The 24,541-nt window shown below is 48.0% G+C and overlaps 1 long non-coding RNA gene across 1 annotated transcript; it reads left to right on the forward strand.

Annotated features, from left to right (window-relative positions):
* Positions 1 to 2,104: 2,104 nt before the first annotated feature.
* LOC125944014 (uncharacterized) lies at positions 2,105 to 17,821 on the forward strand. The gene is made up of 3 exons (XR_007466063.1): positions 2,105 to 2,242; positions 6,900 to 6,964; positions 17,661 to 17,821. It is a non-coding gene; the product is annotated as an uncharacterized LOC125944014 (long non-coding RNA).
* The last annotated feature ends 6,720 nt before the right edge of the window (positions 17,822 to 24,541 follow it).

Below are 24,541 nucleotides of genomic sequence, written 5' to 3' on the forward strand. Positions count from 1 at the left end.
TAAAGTGACCGGAAACCGAACGCAGTGCAATAGCCGATACCAGAGATGGCGATGCCAAAACATTTCTTATTCCAGAGAGAGTGTACTAGTAATCAGGGGCGCTTCTTGAGAATATATAGTAATACGTACACTCGGTTGTTATCAATTGTGATGTTACCACAAGTTAGCCAAGTGGGCAAATTATGTAAACAATTTTCAAGCCACTACAAGATAGGTGTCGTCGCAGTGGTTTTATTGTGGTTTGCAACGCGAGGGGTAGATCGTTCAAGCACTACTATCCTGAGCACTACGCTACCGTGAACAGTTTCTCAGGTGTTGGATAAAGAACTAACGTCTACCAGGTTTAGTGTTGACCTCGCACCGAGTAGACGTAGCCGGGGGTCCCTTACATGTGTAAGAAAAACAACAGGGAACATTTACAGGAAGAAAGTCGCTTACAAAGACGACAAGGGACTCCTCGCCGGTAAGACTCAGCGAGAAGGCACTGTGGTTCCCAGTGGTTTCTTCAACTATCGCGAGTTCGCTCGTTAACTCTAATTGAGCGCAGCACCAGCGTCGCACAACACATGATCCAATTGGCCAATGTTTTTTTTTTATTGCGATAGCAAACATATGGACACTCCAAACGCATTTCTGCCGTCGGCGTCACCGTCGTCAGAAATGACTTCGCTCTCCGCTTTCACGGAGAGCGAACGTACGGCGGAGAGCAAATGCGACGTCTTCGTCACGCGAAAGGGCGTGGGGGGATGGAAGTGAGGGAGAGGGGCGCCATTGTGATCCGGAACCAACTGCGCATTTAGTGGCCAGGGCGCAAGGGGATCTGGCAACTGCATACTTCTACTTTGCGCTGTTGCGAGTTGTCGCGAGCTGTCGCGTGCACCGTATCTTGAAAGTGATCTACACTCGGCTCTTACTTTTGTATGCGCTGTGCTTTGGCCGCTCAGTTTCCGTTGAAGCGATAGAGCGCACGAACCTTCGCTCACAGCTGCTGCCGCACTGGCTCACAACAGCGTTTTGACAATAGTTGTCCGCGGTCAACGAATGTGATCTATTCATGTTTGCTTGTGCGCGCTGACACCATGCTTGTTAATTCAGTTAATGAGCGAATGTGTCCAAGTTTATGCAGCCGATAAAACTACTATCCTTACTCCTGTACCAATTTGCTATCGCATTTCATGCTTCGCCTTACGAGCGAAACTGCGACTTTTTTATTAAAGCAGAAGCAAATACTTGACTTTTAAATGCAATTTCAGACATCACGTGTCTCTTTCGAAAACATTTATTTTAAAAGATGCAATATAGATTTGCTTAGCGTAGATTTCAACAAGTGCGGTGCACCTGTCATATTTCCCTCAGCAGATTTCTTGGGTCACTAAACAGGCATTGCTGAGTGTCCTCTCGCAGACTAAACTATAGCTTAATCTATGATAATAATATGGTAACAGCGGCATAGTGACCCCAAACGTTCGATGGCGTAAAAACACGTGATTGTTTCGTCGTCATGTTATGTGTTTCTCACCCGCACAATTTATTTACAATAATCAATATTATCGTACTACTTTGGCTATGTATGATAGCACAAGCGTGGTCATCATGGATGATATGTGTCCGTATGTGGGTCATAAAAAATGGGTTGGAGTTCGACACAAATATTTCCATTGTTTCAGACTAACGAATACTTTTTTTCAACTGACGATTTCTTTCGTATGCGAGCAAGTGTTTCAGGGCAGCGTTACGGGATGGCCTTTTTTTATTGTTTCACTACACCAGTTCTGTTGAAGTACCGGAGTAGTGACATCATGTTATGCGGCATGATCACGTTTCGCGGTGAAAAATCATTAGTTACCCAAGATTGTGCATGCTTTGCAGTATGTATTAAATTTCAACATTTATATAACTTAGTTGTTTTACAGCATCTTATGCTATATAGAAAGTAGCATTTCATGCTGTTGTCCAAAATGTTTTCTTTGTACTGTATAGACAGCTCTGCCAATGTTGCTGGCTCTGCCTAAAATTGTTGAAGGAAAGCGTGAATAACACTAACATGACGCGCAAGACGTAAATATTTGGCTCTCCGATGATGCCTTTCATGTTCGACGTTTAGGTGACAGAATATTGCATTGGTTGGACCTCGCTTGCAGAGAGATAAAAATGGTAAATGGGTCAGTAATGGAGATGAAGTTCGCACTACTGCAAGTGCTCCTGCTTCCCACCTTCTGTCTTGCAGGTGGTTCGTCATCAGGTAAGCTCATATTCCTAAACTAAGGGAAGCGGTCGCATCTATACTCTATCCTTCTTGTATGTGCTTCTTTCATATTGCAATACCTTAAGTAATCGCAAAGCTTTCTTCTTGCTCATGGCTGCATAGGTGTATTGAGGCTTTCACTGAGCCCCGAAACCGTGACTTTTGGGTTAATAGTAAAAATCCACATCAGCAGTACGCGTCCTCATGCAGGTGTGTTCAGCTTCTGAGGCCCAAATACATAAAACAACAGCATAAAAAGCACAATTACGTTTTATGTGGTAGTGCCGCAAGAGACCAATTGAAGAATTCCAAAATAGTTTCGTAAATCTTTAGCTGCCAACAAAAATTGACAGTCAAGTTAACATATGCCAAAGAGAGTGAAGGTAAAAGCATGCGCGCTCAAGAAACATTAATCAAATTACTTGACATTCTCATTCGAATGCGTTGTCACTTGTTATTACTTGTTGTTTTCGACCAACGGTTGCGCGTTCATGTGCCTTATTTGACGCTACCTTAATTAACTGCGCCCTAATGAAAACCTAATTAACACCAAAGGTCCTGGGTCCTAGTGCCCTAATTACCTCTAATAAAGCAAAGCTTTATATGTCGAGGTGAAATCATATATGGCTAGGCGAAATCGCGTGTGTACAGAAAACTATCATTATCAGCATTGGATCGAGCGTTGTCGTCTTCTTCCGCAGCTGATTCGTTGGTGGCCCTCGGGTTGCGCTCGTGCTCGTGCTCGGCACGCGCTCAAGTTCGAAGGTTTGACTTTCATCGAAGGTCCCGAGTTGGAGTGCCTGAATTTACTCTATCGTAATTAACACGATGAGGATGGTGACCCTCGCACCATCAAAACTTTCGCGAGCGTTGCTTGCTTACTCATAGAAGACGATGACGACGCGTTAACCCCCACACCATCAGACGTGTTGCGTGAAAGTTTGTATATCGGTAAGACACGATGCCGGCTCGGTGTAGTAAGTGAAATACTACATCGAATCGTTATCGTGTACGCTTTCACTTTGACGACATGGTTTTCGCTCAAGCACGTTAAAGGTCGACTGAATAACGGACGTCTGGGTAAGAATGACCGCAGTAAGTATCCGCGCGTGATGCTTGAAATATTTCTCCAGAAGCTGCCCGCTAAATATTATTGACAAGTTCTTAAACTATCTCTTGTGTGTTTTTCTAGTCGTTGTAAGGATCTGCCATTAGAGGAACTACTGAGATGAGGTCAAGCGGGGCTGCAATAAACATGAAAAGAAACAACCTTGATTTTGACAACTCTCTCCTGGTATCATACAAAAGTGGGAAAGGGCGACACTTCCTACAGCTTGGAAGTACAACTTTGGTGTTCTCGTTGAAGAATTCTTCGAGAAGTAGAGCCTAAAGCATAATCGACAATAATATATGTTCGGCTACATAAAAGGTATCCCTAATGACCTTTGTAGAATTGTCGAAGCTCATGTGCGAGCAAACAGAAAATCCTTAACAAATTTTTCGATAGGAGGCACCACGAGTGTTATGAAAAAGTTCATCAGCCCTTCCCCCGTCGAGAAAATGGGGGTAAGCGAAGCTTGTCGTTTGTGTATCTGACCTTCGTCGGGGTAATGTAAAGTTCACGAAATGTCACGTTAATGAAACATTGAAACAGAAACGTTTATTAAATTTATGCATCGCTGGAAGGAAACGCACAACGCAACTTAAGGAATAGTTACACGAAAGGGAAACAAAATTAGAAGGAAAGCGAATTAAAAGCAGTAGGAAAGGGAAAGTAGTAGGTCAAGTACACACACGACAACTTTTGCTTACCTCCATTTTCTCTACAGGGGAAGGGCTGGTGATTTTCCTTCTTTGTTTCTTTCGTTATTTCCTTTTTTAACTCTCTCTCTTCCTTTCTCTGTCTCTATCGCTCTCTTCTCTCTCTCTTCCTTTCTTTCTCTCTTTCTTTCTACCTTTCTTCCTCTCTATCTTTTTTTGCTCTTTCTCTCTTTTTCGCTGTCTTTCTTTCTCTCCTCCTATCTCTCTTTCTTTCTTTTTGTCCCTGGTATGTACCATTGAGCTTGGACCCTTTCTGCCCTATCGCCAGGATCGGCCCACTTTTCAGCGTGACACCACCACCACCACCGCCGAAACTTGTGAGCCTATAAAGCTTTGCTTAAAAAGTTGCAGTTACGATTCAATTCCTGAACGTGGGTTGTGCTCAAGCTTTTGGACGCCGCGAACGTGTACAACGAGCACCGCGGCGTCGAAGAGCAAACGGAAAAGGAGTGAACGCGGGTGCGGACGCTACATTGATCTCGACGGTGCAAGGCCTTGCGAAAGCTTTATAGCGTTTGTAGACCTCGTAAATTCATGAACGCGCTCATTTTATACACTCATGACGAGGCCCCACCTCCGCCCCATTAGCAGTGCTGTCACGTGCGCAATGACGCACGCACTAGGCCGGACCTTTAGTCAGCCAGATGGCTGGGACGTGACGTGTGCAATGCCGCACACGTCACATCGCAGCCATCTGGCTGACTAAATGCCACACACGTGCGCATACGTTCACGCAAGACGACACTGTCAACGTGCAAGACGCACTCAATATGCACGGCAGCAGCTTTTGTCCGCCCATGGTCACGTCCTCCAGCATGCGCGCGTTAGGCGGTAGGTCACTCCCACCCATGGCATCGTGACGTGACTCCATGCACCCTTCGGATAAGTACAGTATCTGCGAAGGATGCCTCTATCACATTCCCGCAAGTCTTGCCTCGATACCACAATCTGCCCGTATTCAGCACCATTCTCTGCCCCGACAGCCAGACAAGTTTTGCCTCATTCGCCCCAAAACGTACTCGGACTAGACTCACATTGGACATACTGAACTGCCGCTCATATAAATAAAATCTTTCTTGCTTCACGCCTCTTTTATATAAACAGTGTTTCACTTAACTTGGGTGAAACATTAAAAATATGCAAATGCTACCTAGCTGAACAGAACCAAGGTAATGGTGTTTGGCGTCACTTGGAGATACTGAGATTATTTTTTGCGTTCCGCCAAATTAGATATAACGTATTAGTTAATTAATCCACATTATATATATTATATTTGTCGGAAAGTGTCAATGCGAAAATTGTAGAGCAACATGAGAAACAGCGCATACAGCTTACCGTTATCAATGTGTGCTACATAAAAGTGCTATTTCGAGCGTGAAAGATGCCCGCGAATACACGCAAAGCGCCCGGAGCGGCGCAAGGACGGCCTCACTGAGGACGAGACGTCTAGTGGAATCCCTCGTCGTCAGCCGCATCACCTTTGCGGTACCTGATCAAACCACGCGCATGCACAAATAACTTGAGCGAAAAATAGTTAAGAAATTTATTTATTTATTTACAGATACTGCCAGCCCTTACACAGGGCTATAGCAGGGAAATATATTGGGAAGCGTATATATTGAGAAAGCTATCCTCAAATTATTGAAAAAGATACACTATGTTTTATCATTACTTTGCTTCGAAAATTTTTGCTTGCGAACCAAAACCATTATAAAGAATTACTGATATATATTTTTTTTGTTCCGGAGAAGAACTAGTACGGAAATTTTATCAGTGAAATGAAACTACAATCAGGATGAAAACCATTCCGTTCCGACGTCCTGGCCACCCCTATACCGGCCACATTGCGGATTCATTGCAGACGGCGCCACGCTCCCACATTGTAATGAGCGGGTGCTAAGCACACTAGCTAATATTATAAGCACTATACCTATTGCGTACTCTTTCGGAACAATTAATTATTGTTTTCTGTTCAAAATTCCCGGTACTATACACCGCCCTTTGAAGATTTCTGACGCATTCTTGTTTGCTATTAAGCCCATTGTTCCTTATATTTCCTATGGCTCTCTCACAAGAAACTAAAACCGGCTGTATACGGTTTGAAAAAGCATGGGCTTTGACGTGTGCAAAAATTATGGAGTTCGTTCAAGGTATTTTTGTCTGCAAATAAGTCACCTTCTGATAAACAAAAATGAACTGAAAAAAAAAGAAACCTACTAAGGTGTTAATAAAAGGTGGCCTAAATTTTCAGAAAATGTCGCACTTACGTATAGGTTTGTTTGTTGAACTAAACAGAACTTTTTGTCCTTCCTGGTTTCAGGTTCTTCATTTCATTCGCAGACGTTTGCTTACCGCCATGCGGCCTTTGATCTGTGTCGCTTTTTCTTGACTTATCTTGTATTATCCTTTGACGGACCAATGACATATCATTCTATAGTGAATGTCCACCGATGCTGCTAGGAAGAAATTGTTTGCATTTTAATTCATATTCCTAAGTCGGAATCCCACTTGTCTAGGGTTGTAGAGTGGCGTGCTGCGGACAGCGCCAGCGTCCATAGTTGCCCTCCTCGGGGACTGCTAGGTTTCACATGTTGGCGCAATAAGGCGTGGACCTAGCCTAACGCGTAAGCATGCACAGCCCCATTATTTATTTTGCGAAATATGGTGGTCATATCCTACGATTAACCACTCTTACAAGTGCGAGTCCAACTGCATATCCGCTGTTTTTTACTGGTGGTGCTGTAATATTCCTAGTTTAGTTCTCTATGTGATCTGTCATGGTATTGGTTAATACTCATATTTTTTTTTACCTGTACTTGTGCTGATAACATAGTGAACCCACACCGAAACTGCACGGATGCCTTTGGCGCTCAGCGTCCTGACAACGCGTCTTGCTTGGTACGTCTGTTCTTCCTTCTTAGCTGCTGCTTTTCTATTTCGCACTGTAAAACTCTGCGTCTTTTAAGCTCTCATCAATAGCCGCATCGCTGTCAGAACTTAAGGTATAGCACGTGGTTTTTTTAATAATAAACGCAATTATTTCATGTTGGTCTTGTGTGTACGTAGGCTTCACGATAATACAAGCACAAGTACAAGAAAAGGACGGCACTGCAGATACAGACAAGCGCTATAACGTACAATGAAGTACTATTAGGCGTCAATGGTATGATTTTACAAGGTGTTTTTCACACCATACAGAACTTTTAGAAATTGCCTGCGATAGATAGCATAATTGTCATTTGTGAGTTGGATTATTGGAATCGCCGTACAGCAATTGCAATGATGAAATCTAAATGCGAAATATAATATTTACCAAAAATAGCACTCATGATATTTAAAATTATTTACGATAACTACGAATGTAAATAATTTACTTCCTGTAGCAAGGCAGATCCTCTTGAAAAGAATGGTGGCGTTGGAACAAATTTCGAGATATGCAGCCGGAAGCTTACTGTAAAATTGCAATATTTTTCCTCCAACTATTTTAACAAACCGGCGTTATAAGGATTGATGCACAAAAGCAACTAGAACGCCCCTATACTCGTATTTCGCCGCACACCTTGGGAATGAACATCTCAAAGCTCGTATCATCCTGAAAATTTGTTCCAAGTGAATAATTGCCTCGCGAGCTTTCTGGTAGAAACGTAGCCTCTTGCGTGGGGTGATCCTGGCGATATTGCACAACCGCCCCCCAAAAATTGCATAATTTTCAGGTTTCCGCTTTTGTTTCGTACTTTTAATATTTCAGTCTGAGAAGATTTAATACAAAAGGCATGCGCTGTGGGTGTTTCGTTTCATGACATTTGTTTGTGAATTGTCATTCTCAAAATTCCGAGGAATAGCTTTGCCAAGAATGCAAAACAAGGTATGAGCAACATTAATGATAGAATGGTGTGACATACATAAATATATTTGGAGGGCCTGCGTGGTTGGGGATGATTTTCTCGGCCGCGGGCGCCGTGTCGCAGAAAAAAAAAACCCCACGCCATCTCCCCGAAGTGAATGCTGATGAGTGGGGCATTTATCGGCAAAACCGTGAAAGATTCGCCCACAGATCACATAAAGACGTGACACGTTGTTATAGGGTCAATTTATATACACTTATATACACAATGTTTATTATTTACATATAGATGCAATGATATACACTTAAATACACAAGATGTTATCATTTACATATCGATGCAATTATATACATAATGCACATGTGTTGGACACAATGATATTTTACTTTACGGACCACAAAGAAGGGTTGTTCTCAATGAGCTCTGGGACCCGTTTCCCTTTGAGGATTAAAGCTTTGTGGTCAGTGAAGTACGTGCGAGGGGATCTTGAATTATAGGATGCAATGCAAAGTTGGAGAAGGCAATGTAGATACAGGTCCCTCTGATGGTGGTGGGGCGCTTACGAGGTGCACCAGAGATCGTAACGGGACATCGTGTGTGGGACTAGCCAGTCGTCAGCCATGATGTCCACGTTGAAATCTCCGACGAGCACGAAGGGTCCGGACCGTGTTTGAATTCGGTTCTGTATCGATGCATTGCCTTCTCGATGTACGTGATGACGTCTCTCTTGTATAGGTTCGGCGCGTGCTCCGGCCCAACTCCGCGGCGATCGGTCGGCCTGATCTCGCTGCTAGCTTTTGTGAAGGGCGTAGGTCGAGGACCGGTGATTTTGCGAGGTACGCCTAGGTAGATTTGTAGAAACGAGAGTTCTTCTGCGTACTCGTCAAAGAGCAGCGAGATCGGCGTTTGACCTTCTCCGGGTGCCAGGCGGAAACTGTGCGTGCCTGCCATTATCCCTTGGTCTTCGGTGACGTCGTCATCCTTCTTTTTCGAAAGACCGATGCCCTCGTCGTCAATCACCATGGTGTGACTGATTACATTGAGTATAACGACTGCTTGCAAAGGGTCTTCGAGGTCCGTAACCTCAAGCGCCGGCTTGATGTCGTTGTCATCGGTGACCTTTCCATCGTGGCATTCCTCTTCTCGTTGTTGTTCGAAACATCCGCGGCGACTCCAATCAATCTTGATTTTGAGGTACTTGTAGAGTAGAGAAGTTTCGAGATGTTTTAGCCAGGCGTGTATGTGGCTTTTCTTTACGAGGCCCTTCTTGTAGGATGGCTTGTTAACGAGCCGGCGCTTGAGGTGTACGTCGAAGGCGGCGTCGTCGGGGATTTTCCGCGGCAGGCACCGCATGGTGTTGGGCACGTTCATCAGTACGTTGACTACCTGCCCCTTGATGCTTTACTGCCCGCTGCCATGAGTCAAACGCCTGATGCTCATGAAGGGTAGTCGAGGAGTTATCAGGCGTTCTTCTACGGGGTTGAGAGGGGGCAGGTGATCTGGCTTGGGAGGATATCGGTGCCCATGCGTGAAGCTCATAGTTGGGACTTTTCCCGCCACCAAAGAGTCTTTACAAGTGGAGCAAACTCGGTAATCACTGTAGTCGGTCGGCGGTGCCGATGACGTGGCAGCGACAGGAAACTCTTGCTGGAGCACGGCGATGCCGTTGGCGCGGGACTGCTCGTTGCGGATGGCGGAGATGGCGGTGAGGTTATAATCGAACCACAAGCGGTCGCATACCTTGCAGCTGTGGCCGAACGAGCGATCTAGAAATCACGTTTCAAGCGCGAGTCGGCGCCACCAACCTACGGTAGCGACCGCTTTCGGCGCTTGACCGCTGCTTGCCGCGCCCGCTCCGATTCGAGGTTTGCTTGTCGCCGCTTGCGTGCTGCTCCGGCTGCACGAGACCTCGCCGCTGCCGCAGCCTCTGCATCGATGGTGGCTTTTGCTTCCTCCCGGCGCTGGCGTCTTTCTTCTGCTTCGCGGGCTCTCACCGCAGTGTCTTGGCGGCGAGCCCGAGCTGCTGCTGCGTTGCGAGCCCGCGGCGCCGCTGCTTTTTGCTTCTGGGGTGTTCATGATGAGTAGCTGCGTGGAGATGTTCGCTAACTAGCGTGCGCGCCGAGTGTGCAGCGGACCCGGGGAGTACAGGTGTGTGCCGCACCGCTGCCCAGCGCCGCCGTCCAGGGTGGAGACAACCCCGCTGGCGCCGCCATATTGTGTCACACGAGCTGAGACTCAGCTACGCTTGCGTTCATGAAGTGTTACTCGCGGCCGCTTCCAAGTGCTTTGCCTTGATGAGGATTTTTTTATCGGTGTCCCATCTGCATATCTTTATAACCAATAGCCGTTAACTCGTCGAAGGTCGAAGACGTAAATGTATGGCGCCGGTAACATGCGCCAAGTTGCCTAATTCAATCACATTTAATATGCCGTGTGTATGTTTAAAATACGCACTATTTTTTTTTTTTTGCGCTTCGATGCTTGGTATATAAGGTTTGCGACCCCCTGTGTGTGGAAGTTTTTCTTTTTCGCTGTTGTATTTTGGTTTACACGTCACGCCTTCTTTACCGTAGCCAGCCACTCGCGCACGGCGGTTAGTTTCCCTTGCGTTGCGCGTGCTCTTCGCGTTCGTTGCAATTATTTGACGATATCTACGCGCAATTTTTGCTTTTTTTGCCCACAAAACTGTGTGCTGACAGGATTAAGCTGGTGTAAAAATAACTGCGATGTGAAAATAAGGTTTAGTTAGTGCTGTAGAGAAAAATGTAACGTAACTTGTCTGTGTCAATCTTGCGTAGTACACACAAGAAACCAAACGATGCACAAAATACATTTACTTATAATGTCTAGTACAATCAATCATGAAAGAGATATGTACATGAAAAATTATATGTACTGTGTGGCGCCTGAAGGTTATGTTGAAAGGCGAGATAAAAAAATTAATTCGCAAGGTAGGCTCGACACACAATTCGGGATAGAGAGAGTTTTTTTCTTATTTATTCATTACATGGGGGGGGGGGGGGGTTCAAGTGAGTACATCAACCTTATTACACACAATATAAATCGAAAACGAGAATGCAAACAAGAAAACGCAACCGCGGGTAATATTAATCAAGATATCCAGCCAGATATCCAGCCAGAATACATACATCAGCTACCATCGAATACGTCGCATCAGCCAAACACATCGATGGCGAGTACAGAACATTTCATAAATAACCATTAGAACACTGATAACTACATTGAAAAAATAAACAACACTGCATACATATCGCGTACAAAAACCGTAAATGAAACTAAGACAGTCAAATACAGATTAGCAATGTTTTTCACTTCGAAAATATAGTCCATGATGATGTAGGGCTGTTGACTTTAACAGACGGCGCCCATCCTGTCGATTTCCCTTGTACTGGTCCTCTTCAAAGTGTTTCTAAGTACAGGTAAAACAACAAAAGTGATTACTGATATGAAAAGTTGCCTTGTAAATACAGAGAACCCATTACAGTGCTTAAAAATAAATTTTAGCAGAAGCAATGCTGTATTACCTCTCTTCACACGTTTCGAAGAAATGCACAGGCTACAACAGACACCATGCCAGAAAGCGCCGAAACATTTTGGTCCCATGATGCCACTTAACTCTACTACACCTGGGCATACCGTGCACAGGCATTTAAAGACCGTCACAGTACCCACTACGATCGGGAATGAGCACGAATGACCATCGGCTTACGATCACCACGCTACAAATATGTACAAGTCTAAAAATCAGCTATGTAACGTAACACCCTGAGGTCCGCAAGATATCTCCTGAGAAATCAGAGAAAATCACAATGTTTCGCTTACCACGTACAAAACAGCCGCTCTCCCCAGACGAAGCACTGCGTTCTTTAGTCCCAAATAACCAGTACCGAAAAAAGAAAGAAAAAAAAAAAGAAACAAGAGACACACACGATGTGTGCTTCCCGTGAAAAAGGAAAATAGGTGGCTTACGTGACGATTCGTAGCTAATGTAAGACTATTTCGCGGCTAAGCATCTTCGTCAGTCCTTAAAATAAGGGTACAGACTGCGCCCATCAAAACGAAAAAAGCCTATGCGACGCGCGCTCGCAAACCATAGGCTACTCAGCATCGGTGCAGTGCTTAGTTCGTGAGCGAACGTAGGTACGTGAGCGAGGATCAGAGAATACTTTCTTATTTAAATGAAAAACACGGTGCGGTAGTCTAAACATTCTTGACACTTACCTCGCAAATGCAGGAGTTATCCGTTGCCTTCCAGTGATCGCGCTTTACTTGGGCTTCCCATCTCTTCCGTCGCTCTGGGTCCCGGGGGAAGCGAAAACAACGCAGTCCTTTACGCGTCGATCCGGCGCACTTGGGAATACAACAGCCCGTCATGTCGACACGATGTACTTGATAGCTTGTCAGTCATGCGGCTGAACAGTGTCTAGCAAGTAGAAGCGTCCCTAGCCGCCTGAGCGGTGGTGCGCCATCTAGCGGGTGCCCTTTGAATCCTAGCACAGCTGCGTCTCTAGCGGGAGCAATGAGAACTAGCATACACGGCGCGAAGGACCAAGCCCCGGCTAGAGGAGCTTCGCCCCTAAAATCTGCATGGTCTAAAGAAACCCGGTGTAAGAAGATTGAGTATGAACGCGTCTTGCATGCACGCTTCAAGTCTAATCAACCCGGAGCACCAATTAACACGCTTATATGCGTTACTTTCAATATAGCTGCGGCATTATGCTGCTGAGACAAATTCGCTGGTTTAATTACACGTCCCAATTTTAGGACACCGGCAGTATCCGAGGAAGGAGCCATACAGGTCAGTGGCGAGTGCACTAAAAGAACGTTTATTTATCTTTAGTGCTGTTGTGTGCAGTCCATCTCTGGCGTAAGCTTCGCTTGGAGAACATCTACATTTCTTTATACATCATCTATACATTTCTCATCTAAATTTCTTTATTGTGGAGGCGTGCTTTAGTTATAGCTCACATACACACCTCTATTGACACTTAATGCTTCCGCCGTATTGCGCTTCATGTGCTTCATTTACCGACGGTGGCAGCTCTCTTCGCTACGTCTCTTGTGAGGCGAAGAAGTGAATCTCAGCTCGGTTTTTCTGCGTTAGTTATATGTGCTCCATATCCGCGTAAAAAAAAAAAAAAAACCCTCAAGGGGCACTTATTTATCCCTACGTGGATGATTGCGAAAGCATTGCGAGCATCGCGCGATGCTAATTGTCTTTCAGTCGTAGAGCACCCGCCTCAGCTGCGGGAGGTTGTGGGTTCGATTCCCACCGCCGCCGGGCACTCACTGGTTCAAATGGGCACAAGCCTACCCCGGCCTGGATTTGGCTTCCCTCAGGGGTCATACGCTTGGGAAAGGAGCCTGCGCCCTGAATTCCCGTCGAAACCCTCGTGGGCACATAAAAAAAGTGATGTTTGGGCCGCTCCCATGGCGGCCATTTCCCATGTGGTGCCCCAAGCATCTGTTGAGGTGCTTGGGGCGCAACGTGGGAAATGACAGGATGTTTCTCCTGATAGGTCCATCTCTTGAAGTCGTCCGCCAAGGCGAAGTGCTCCTTGGCGGACGACGAAGATCTGCATCCTTGGCGAAGATCTGCATCCAAGGAATGGATGCAGATCTCTCAGCGCAGAACTCTTGTTAATGGCCTTTCCGCGCGACAATTTAGAGATATCTTCTTGAAAACTTTTTTCTGAACCCGACGAATCCATAATTCTTCAGCCTGCCTAATTTCTCCTGCCGAAAATTTTCCTTGACAGTGTTTTCGCGCATGACGGCATCTATCAACAAACCATAATACCAGTGCTGTGACTCGTAGTAACTTCTGCAAATCACTGAGTCTCGTTAAATCACTGAGTGTGTCATCTTTCATTTGGGCCTGTATGAGGACATCAAACACTGTAAGCTCAGGTCCAAGCTCAACCTTTTCTACTGATACTATTGTTGGTTCTACAGGCCATTCTAAACTCACTCGCATGAGCCATTCTGCACCACTCCACCAGATGTGGCCTTCCAAAAGAGAATTTTATGAGTTCAATGCATGACTGAAACGTTTACATGCATTATGTAATTGCGGCAACCAATGGTGTCCGTTACAATGTGCGCAAAACACAAAGTCGCGGGTTCCTCTCCCACTGGTCGAGGGTTCTAATGTCTTATTTAAAGGCCTTAACTAACTTAGTCCTAATTAACACTAAAGGTCACCGGTTCGAGTGCCGTAATTAACTATATCCTAATTAAACCAGCCCTAATTAACTTCGCTTACTTCGTTTAATTAAGTTTGCCTCGATTGGGTCGCTTGGGCTCCCCTGACTTTTTGTACCATAGTGTGGTCACGCCAACGTGTGATCACGTTATGAGCCATATAATGCTTTCGCATTATGCAACATTGGAGACTTCATTTGGCCGCTCACCTTTGTGTGCCTTGTAACTGGGGCAGCTCAACAGGACAGCGATCGTGTCCGGTGTTGCACTGGCAATGTCTTGTCTCTGTTTGGTGCGGTTCTTCCTGTTTTCCTCCGTCCAACTCTTTTAGTGATTACAGTGGGGACGGAGCTTTTTGGGCAACAGCAGCAAGCGGCGGCGCAAGTTCCGTCAGATTATGATATGAGCCAGGCTGACACCGCTGCGCGGAGGTATCGGGCAGTAACTTAACAGAGATAGATAGGCTTTTTCTGATTTCTCTAGGAACTCTTTAAGCATTCTGATCATTATTACAGCTTACCAGTTAGCGTGATGGTAACGGGGACTGCTGGAAAAAATGGCTGCGGCTTAGTTCAGCTAACCCTGGATATGCAAAGCGAAAGCTTTGTTTAACCTGGTTAAGTCTTGGTTTCACTTGGTTAACCATTCATTTAACTGTAATTAGTATACTTAGGAATACACTCATCGTTAAACCAGGTATAAATTATAAACCGACAAGTCCAAGCCTGGTGGGAGCCGAACGATTCGCTCTTCCTCAGTCTCCGACGCTAGCTTCGCGCGCTTGGCATTCTGGACCCTCTCCAGGAAAGTAGCACGCCGGGAGATATCCGCGGGGCGGTCAGACGCCCTTCAGACGCCGGCGGAGCTCGACGCGGCTAATCACGTGATACGGTGCCAAGGCTACAGCGCAGCTGCGGTCAAATGAAGGTCAAACTGCTGGCGACGGTGATACTCAGCTCGACTCGGTTAGTGAAGCTTTCGCTTAAAAAGCTATTCAAATCATACTGCGAAGGAAATGCTGTAAATTTTCCCGGAACATTCTTGCGACTGTTTGTTCGTAGTCAGTGACCCTGGGACTTCCATCAATGTGGACCGGGAATGTACGAGTTGAAAGTAGCGTTTGTCGTTGACTTAGGGAAGTCTACAGGAACATTTTGCTATGCCCATTGGCGTATTCCGATGGTAACATTAGGTATCTAGGCTGTTCTTGGTGTACGTTACAATTCTTGCATTTTGTTACCCCTTCCGCAATTCAGGTGTTAATCAAGGGCACCAGACTGCATCTCGATCTCGTGCTGGGCATCACACGATTCCTTGATATTTTCTTTGCATTCTGAACTTCGCCTAAGAGCCTTTTTGGAACCTTTCGTGAGAAGATTGTGACAAGTGGTGATAATTTGCTGTTTTACGCAGTGCTGCATGTTTCACTAAATTTAATACTTATTTCGCCATCCTGCTTGACAATATGACACAAAAGTGCCCTACTCTGTGTCACTCTTCTGTTATGTCTCTGGAAGCTGTCAGAAGCTTGTTCAGTGCACCCAGCACTATGATAACACTTGAAGGAACGTCTTTGGCAGGGAGCTTTTCCGTCTCTGGCGCCTCCTTGGAGGCTCTTAATCCCGCATGTACGGTAGCAATGCTTTTTTTTCGGGGGGGGGGGGGGGGAGGGTACTCAACCGTAGAAACATAGGGCATTCACCGAATTAGAAATTGCTGCACTTTGGTGGCGTCTCGTCGAAGCAATGACACCAGTGGCATTGCCTCTCTCTTTAACACGAAAAGTAACTCCGTTTAAATTTGCGTGTATCGCTGCTCGGTTAGAGTTAGTAGCATTAGTTAGCAGTTAGTAGCCATACTTAGCCGCCGGAATTCAATATTAGTTAGTTGTTTCTTTCAGCAGAACAGCTTCGAAGCCCTGTGATGATGATTCTGTGGATACGCCAGCACGAGTTGTGCTGTACTTCGCTAGCCAGGATTCTATAGGGGTCACGTCTCTATTGTTTTAAAGATCAGCCTGCTGTGTGCAATCCCAAGTTTCACTTTCTGCCAGTTTTGTTACAGGTGCGTTTCAAAAGAACCTTAGAAGAGGTTATTTCGAAGAAGTTCCTTCAAAAGTTCCATAGTTTCGAACACACCTAGAAGAAATCGGGCAATAAGGTTCACCGGCCCATGAACTCTTCGAACTGCTGATACATTCTCAGGTGCCGGTAGGAGCTTCATTGTCTTCACATTCTTCGTGTCTGGTCTTCTATGTTCACCCATAACGCCTGCAAGAAACGTCCCCTATGTCAAGCTCATGTTACATGTTTCATTATTCAGCGTTTCTTCAAGATTAGTGAGCTTCTGTAGGAAAGCCTTCAGTTGCTTGTCCTGCTCTTCTTTCGTCTTGCCATAAACGAGGATATCGTTCGTGTTCTGCACTCCAGGCAGGCCCCCAAATATTCCGGACGTCTCCTTTTAAAAGACTTCAGTGAAAGAATTGATTCTGAAAAGCGAGCGACGACAATATTGTCTTCGGAAACATGTGGCAAAAGCGGCTGCCTACATTGTTGACCGTCCACAGTCAGATTTATTTGGTGAACCCGAGAGTCGGCATCAAGGAAGAAGAAGCACTTGACTTCCCTCATGTTCACAAATGCCCATTACACCACTGATACAAAATGAAATTGCTTTCGATTTCATCGCTTTAGCTTGGTTAGGTCGACGAGGATATGAATGTCGCCAGACGGCTTTTGTACAGCGACAATGCAACAGTCAATTCGGCCTTCACATTTATGAGAATCCCTTCAGGTTTTAGGCGCCTCTGCTCTTTCTGAATTGCTATCGTTCATAGAGAAATTTGCTCAGCGCGGCGCTGAAACGGCAAACCGATGTACCCCACCCTTTATACGAATTATGCATATGCAAAAATAAGTGGTAGTCCTTAAGACAGACCGGGAAAAAAAGTTGCGTAGTCATATTTCGATGTTCAAAAACCAGACAATGGCAATACACAACGACGTCAATTCAAAACTGGACAACTCAACCTGCCAGGGCGCACCAGCACGGCGCACCAGCAGCAGCGATTAGACTTCTCAAAACACTGGCGTGATGAGGTGAGCCGCCACCGGGGTTTAGGCATTCCACTTGAAAGACGCAACAGGTGAGACAGAATGAAAACCGTAAGCATTTTTGCAGCCGCCGCCCAAGCAGCAGAAGAAACTTTCCAGCTGTTAGCAGCATCCTCGCGTGCTGCGTCACACCAAGGTATCGCACCCGCGTATTCTTAGAACACATTTGCAGGAGCTTCAACGCAGCGATATGGCTTGCTATTTGTTTCAACCTTCCAGTTAGAGTGCACAATTTTTCATAATCTCCGCGTATGAGATGTATGTAAAGTAGCCTACGAAGCGTTTCTCTTATCTTTTAAGATGATTCCCTAGTGTTTTCATCGTTCTTTATCAAAATGGCACGTTCGCATGTTCAGGATTCTCTCAAATCTTGTAATTTTCGTTACAACATGTGGCTCGATTTTTTTACAGGTAAAAGCTTATGGCGACAGATCTGAAGGAGAGTTCCGCTGCTTGGTTGGTGTATGTAGAGGTGGTATATGCATTACCACCCTTGCCTCAGAATGTGCCACAAGCTGAGCACCATATAGCCCATGATATTAAGCGAGAGCCATGCCACTACCAATAGCTGCTCAATAAACGCCTCTAAAAAAAGTAGTGGTTTAAGTACCAGTGTTTAGTTAATACTCGTACATTTTAAAAGGTGCTGAAGTGTCTGATATCTTAAATCTCCTTGTCATTTCAGATCTCACCTCCCTTATATTTGCTTTATTGTTTGGAACAGAAAGCCGTATAGTTCTCGTTTAAAAGCTGTCGATGATGACTGGGACCAGAAGTGCCTTATATGACCTAGTTAATGTATTGAACCTAGATTTTAGGACCATCAATCAGCTTAACAAAGGAACGCCACAAACAGCAGATTTTCTACACAGGCATCTAGAAGAAATTAAAAAAAAAATGCGCAACACAAGTCTGTTTAATGACCTAAATACCGATACATTAGAGTGGATCATTGCTATGCCATCAAGACGCGGGACTCGGTGAGCTTTAAATTTGAAATTCCCACGATGAAGAAAGCAGTACCCTGTGCACAAGGTACCGTTGGTTGCTAAGTTCAGATGAGCGAAGGTATGTACGCAGAACCAACGAAATTCTGATACATAAATCACGGGAATCATGTTTGAATTAGCGATGTAACAGCAGTTGCAGACCACACCAACACAACCTCGTCTCCTGTAACTATCAGCGGCCTGCGTCGCAAGGCGAAGGCGATTTGTGGTCGTCAGATCTGTGGCTGTTTGGGCATGTTGGTTGAACATGGATATTTGCAGCGCCAGAAAAAAAAAAGAAAACATGAACCGACACAAGAAACGACATAGCGTTCGGTTGTCGTCTGTCTTCTTATGTTCGGCTGTGTTCTTTCCCCGCTAAGATTTCTCCGATTTTTCGCGATGCATGATGCTTGTAGATGGAATAATGTGGATAAGATCTCAACGCACAGATATATACGAAGCTAGTTTGAACACAATTAACGCATCATAACCCACGTGTCACAGTAGCGCATTTATTTTTGGCGGCTGTGCAAGAATGATGGCAGACGGAGTGACACATGCGCTGAGCTCCATTTTGTTTTGCAGACGCTTACCCTGTGGCATAAACTCAGTGTCCCATATTCCTTACTAGGCGATGCAGAAGTCAGCACATAGCTAGTGGCCTGTAAGACCACTAGCACAACGTTTCCATGTAAGACCAGAATTTGATAGCGAAGCTGTCTGTGACTAGGTTCTGACCAAAAGTGCGTGCGTCGACAGGGTGTGTAGAAAAAAGTCGCGTCAACAAAATTATAATCTACAGTAGCCTTGTGCGCGCCGGCGGTCCTGCGGGGCTCCGGAGTGGATGGAGGAATAATAAAACGGTTTTGTGTACCCACCAATGTCTGTGCCTCGTTTTCTTGTGACGTCGACATCACTCTAGCGACGCTATCCGCAGTTGTACATTCGTATTGCTATGGCCCGGACGCGCGTAGTCCGTACTGAAAAAGAACGTTCATGGAAAAAGCGCCGGCGTGAGCAACAGTGTGAATGGGCGCGAAGGCGACGGGAAGCTATATAGCCGAACGCGTGTCGTCCGAAGGATCCTTAACGTTGGACAGCCACTCTGTGACCGATGAAGAACAACAGTGTGCCCGTGAGGATCGCCTTCGCGAACAGAAGTGTGAGCGGGCACGAAAGCATCGGTAACCAATTGCAGTAAATCACAGTGCCCACAAAGCAATGGTTACCATAATGACAAAGTAAAGAGAAAATGAAAGACGTTAACCACAACGAATTTGTGTGCATGTGCCTTCATTCAATCAATATAGCAATAACCCATATACAGCCCACTATAGTTATCAACATGTACAGCTTCGCTGGTCTTTCATCTTCACGTGATGGAATGGCATCTGATTTTTTATAGCCCCGTCGCGCGAGTGTCAGCCGCGCTGCTAGATTTGACCCTACGTGCTGCCTTTTGGCAGGGACTACGGGACACGGGATAGATAGATAGATAAACTTTAATGCAAAGATTGTTTAGTCTTGCCCCAATGGGGCATCGCTAATGGTCGGGGCCCCTAGTCCAGGGCTCCGCTGGCTCTTCCCATCTTCTCTGCTCTCTGGATCAGCTTGAGCTGGTCGTCGAGGCCCGAGCTGGATAGCAGTGCCTCCCATTGCTCCCTCGTGGTGTTCGTGTCATGGGGTTCTATGTTGTGTAGCGTGCACTGCCACGTAATGTGGTATAGGGTTGGTGTGGCCCCACACCACGGGCATTCGTTCCTGTAGGCTGTGGGGTGCATGTGATGTTGTAGGAGGGACGTGACGGCGGCTGTACGAGACGTGCCGTCGTCCCTACTCAGAAGGGCGAAGGCGGCGAGCCGAGCGAAGGGGCTGCGACGACCAGCGTGGCTGGCTTTTTTTGGAACGACACTGCGCGTGCCGAGCTTGCGCTTCGAGCACGCGCTGCGCTTCTTTTATTTTCTCTTTCTTTGATAGTCGGCGCTAAGGCACCGGCTGAGAGCGCCGAACAAAGCGCTCCGCGCTGCGGCGTCGGTGGGCGCTACAGGGCCTCCCGCCCAGACGGAACGTCGAAATGGCGAGGCAGTTGAATCGTGGTTGAAAAGTGTCCGTGGCCAGTCCGAGTCGTCAACATGAAGGCATCAGGTCGCCACGACTACTCGGGCGGGCGGCACTGGGAGCTCCGCAAGGGTCGAGGGACTCGCTGAACGGACGCTGTTGGGAGGGGCGCGTCCAACCGACGATATAGTGATCGGCCCATGCGTCTTGAAGGAGGAAGGGGGAGGCTTGTAAGGCGAAGGGTGCGTCGACGGTGATAGCGCAGGCGTTGCCGGAGGCGTATCACAGGCCGCACCTTTGCATGACGTGTAGGATGCGTGCACGAACAATGGAGTCGAAGCCCTGGACAGGCCACGACGCGTGCCTTGCAGGTGGACGCGGCGCAGCCTGTCGGGAGGCGAACACGATCCGGCAGAGCTAACGATGGGGTGCATCGCGAGTACGCCACGGGCTGGCCAGGAAAAAGGGGGTCAAGGTCCGCAGGAATGTCCGGTGGTTCCATCGGTCCATCGCAAAAGCCGGAAGCGGGTCGAAGCCGTGAGGCGCTCAGCGACGAGGCACGAACGTCCGTCGAGGCAGCACAGGTGAAGACTCGGGTGGGCTGGGTAGGTGGAATGACCTGTACCAACTGCGCTGAAGACTGCGCTGACCGCTGGAGATATTGACCGTTCGTTGTCTGGTGTCGCAGAAGTTCGTGACCCGTGTCCGCGGTGGTGGTAGCCGGCAGAGTCGGAGGCAGTGGGATCGGCGCGGTACCGAGCTCGCGCGCCGCCTCGGAGACCGGCTCAGCAGACCGCGTGGAAGGGTCGGGTGCCGTTGTTGCAGGAGCGATGGCGTTGGAGACAGACCCAATGGCATGCGGCACGGTAGCCGGCGTTGGGTCGGTGATGTCTCCACTGTCGCCTGCCATCGTTGGAGGCGAGAAAGGCGATGACGTGGCCGGTGTCATGGTCGTGACGATACCCTCGGTGACGCCATTATGCGCGTACTCGCACGTAAGAGACCCCTGGAGAGAGCCGGAGGCCGGGGACTGTGCGGTAGCGCATCGGGTTGTCGCCGAGACGGTATCGGGGCAAGTCGAGGGAGGAAGGCTTGCCTGGTGGTGGCTTCCGGGCACAGGTTGAGATGCGGGTTCAGAAGGTTGCGTGTTCGAATCACGTCCGGGTCACCAATGTAGGAGGGACGTGACGGCGGCTGTACGAGCCGTGCCGTCGTCCCTACTCAGAAGGGCGAAGGCGGCGAGCCGAGCGACGGGGCTGCGACGACCAGCGTGGCTGGCTTTTTTGGAACGACACTGCGCGTGCCGAGCTTGCGCTTCGAGCACGCGCTGCGCTTCTTTTATTTTCTCTTTCTTTGATAGCCGGCGCTAAGGCACCGGCTGAGAGCGCCGAACAAAGCGCTCCGCGCTGCGGCGTCGGTGGGCGCTACAATGTAATATGTGTAGGTTCGTGTAAGTGCCTGTCTGGAGCCTACGCCAGGCAGCGTAATCCTCCGTCTTTAGTATTCGATGGGGTGGGGGATATCGCGAGCGACTCCCTCTGTGGTAGTTCAGGATTGCTGAATACTCGGGGTCAACTGGGTGAGGGTCATCTGCAGCCGGCGTGATGAGTGCTCGGTTATGTGCAAATTCTCGAGCTGCTCTGTCGGCATACAGGTTACCCGTGATGGCAGCGTGACCCGGTATCCAAATGATGGTTTGGGTGGTGTCGACGTCAGTGTCCTCCTTGGGTATTTGGGCTAGGACTTGTGCCGCAGGTCTTGCGATTCTTCCCTGTAGGAAGTTGCGGCAGGGAGTCCGTGACGATCGTCAGTGGTTTGTTTGCGTGTTGGCCTTCGCGGATGGCTAACGCGATGGCCAGCTCTTCGGCTTCCGTGATCGTGCAGGGGCGGGTCGATGCACTGGAGCTGACGTGGCCTCGGCGGTCGCAGACCACTGCCACTGCGCCCTTTTTCTTCGTTCCGTACATAGCGACGTCCGTAAAACAGGCCGTGGTATGGAACCTGAATGTTTCTCTATGTACTGGGCCTTCGCTTTCCTCCTTCCGGAGTGTAGGTTTGGGTCCATGTTGCGTGGTGTTGGGGCAATGTGATACCTGTCCTGGACGTGACGATGCATCGTGCAGGTTTCTTGGGTTCGTATTGTTGTGGCTTTGAAGCCCAAGGTTTGTAGAACCTGCCGGCCCGTGTGAGTCCGCGCAAGTCTCTGTTGTTGTGAGACGTGAAGGGCTTCTGTGAGTTCGCTGAGGGTGTTGTGTAACCCCAGCGCCAATAATTTCTCAGTCGATGTACTCATCGCCAGGCGGAGAGCGGTCTTAAAAGACATCCTCAAGAGCGTGTCGGCCTGTTTCGTCTCGGATTCTGTGAGATGGTAATAGGGCAGGCTGTATGTGATTCTGCTCAGCACCAGGCTTTTGACCAGTCGGAGGGTGTCCCCTTCCTTCATGCCTCTATTCTTGGATGTTACACGGGATATCACGCGTGATATCGCCTGACACTGGTTTTGAGGAGCGTAAGGGTGTGTGTAGCACGCTGGTTAGACTGCAGCCCCATGCCCAGCACCCTGAGCAATGACGTTTCTGGTATGAGGCTCCCGTTGAGGTGTACCTCGAGTTTTCGTGTTGGATCTGTGGGGACTGTGTGGTTACCCCGGTCTCGCCAGACTCGTACGAGTTCAGATTTCTCGGGCGAGCATTGTAGTCCCCGTTGGCTGATGTATTCTTGGATGAGGTCAGCTGCAGTTTGCAGCCGTTCTTGTAGCTTTTATTGCGATAGCAATTATATGGACACTTGAACCAGATTTCTGCCGTCGGCGTCGCCGTCGCCGTCGCCGAGAGGTTCCCTATAGATAAAATCTTCGCCGCGCGCCGTATGCCCGAGCGGAAGCATGCGGCGACGCGCGCTGTCACGGAGAGCGAACGTACTCAATCTCCCACGCGCAAGCAAGGAAGCGGGAAGCCAGCGCCGGAGGGAGCGGAGGGGGGGGGGGGGGGCACTTCTACTCTGACAACAACCGCGCTCGTCGCTCCGCCCGCACCGTCTCTTATATCCCCACGGCTCTGACCTTTATGCGCCGTGCATTCGCCGCTCAGTTTCCGTTGAAGCGATAGACCGCACGTACCTTCGCCGCTGCGGCGTTTGCGCTTGCTGCCAGCGTTTTGACAGTCGTTGTCTGCAGTCATTCAGTGTGATCTATTCATGTTTGTTTGTGCGCGCTCACACCACGCTTGTTCATTCACTTAGTAATAGTCGGGCCACATTTTCCAACGCACGCTACGCATGCAATGCTGCCCGGATCGGCAGTGCGGCGCTACAGGTGTGTCCCTTCGCACGCGCTGCCCACGGGAAGCGCTTCTCATCAACACCACCGTTTCACACGCGCCTTCTCGTGGTCATCGAGTCTCTCTTCATGTCTGTCTACTTACGCCGCAGCACACCTGCTTACTTAATCAGCTGATGTTTACTACAATTCATATTGCTACCAAAGCCGCTCACCTTACTTCGTAAGACATTGTTGTGTTGCTATCGCATTCATTGCTTCGCCCTTAGGGCGAAACTGTGACCTTTTTTTCAATAAGGGACCCTGTTGTGGTCCAGAGTGTTATGTCGTCTGCGTAGAAGGCGTGGCGGAGGCCTTCTACGTCCTGCAGTTCATGGCGACATTGAAGAGCGTGGGTGAGATGACTGCTCCTTGCGGTGTGCCCTTGTTGGGAGGGTGGTATACTGCAGTCTGGATCTCCCCAATCTTCAGCTCTGCCGTGCGGTGGCTTAGGAAGCTCTGAACATACTTGTACGTTCGCTCACCGCAGTTGGTGTTGGCGAGCCCTTCTAGGATTGCTTGGTGGCTGACGTTGTCGAAAGCTCCTTTGATGTCGATTGCTAGGAGGGCATGTTCGCCAGTTTTCTCCCGTGTCCCGCAACGTTCCCCGCAGCGGGACACGGGAGAAAACTGGCTGTAATTGTGATTCGTATTTGATTGTTGTGGCGCCTTTAGATCTCTTCCTACAGCATCTGCTGAGCTATTTCTTTTCTGCATATTCTGAGAAGCTGGGGTACAGATTCTATACGCCGGCCGGCAGTGAGCCGTCATTGGTTGCACCAACATTATCATCATCATCATCCACCTCATCAGCCTATATTTATGCCCACTGCAGGACGAAGGCCTCTCCCTGCGATCTCCAGTTACCCCTGTCTTCTTCTTCTTTCTGTGATTTTACGTGCCAAAACCAGCTCCGATTGTAAGGC

The sequence above is a fragment of the Dermacentor silvarum genome, chromosome 3, assembly GCF_013339745.2.
Source record: "Dermacentor silvarum isolate Dsil-2018 chromosome 3, BIME_Dsil_1.4, whole genome shotgun sequence".
Taxonomy (NCBI): domain Eukaryota; kingdom Metazoa; phylum Arthropoda; class Arachnida; order Ixodida; family Ixodidae; genus Dermacentor; species Dermacentor silvarum.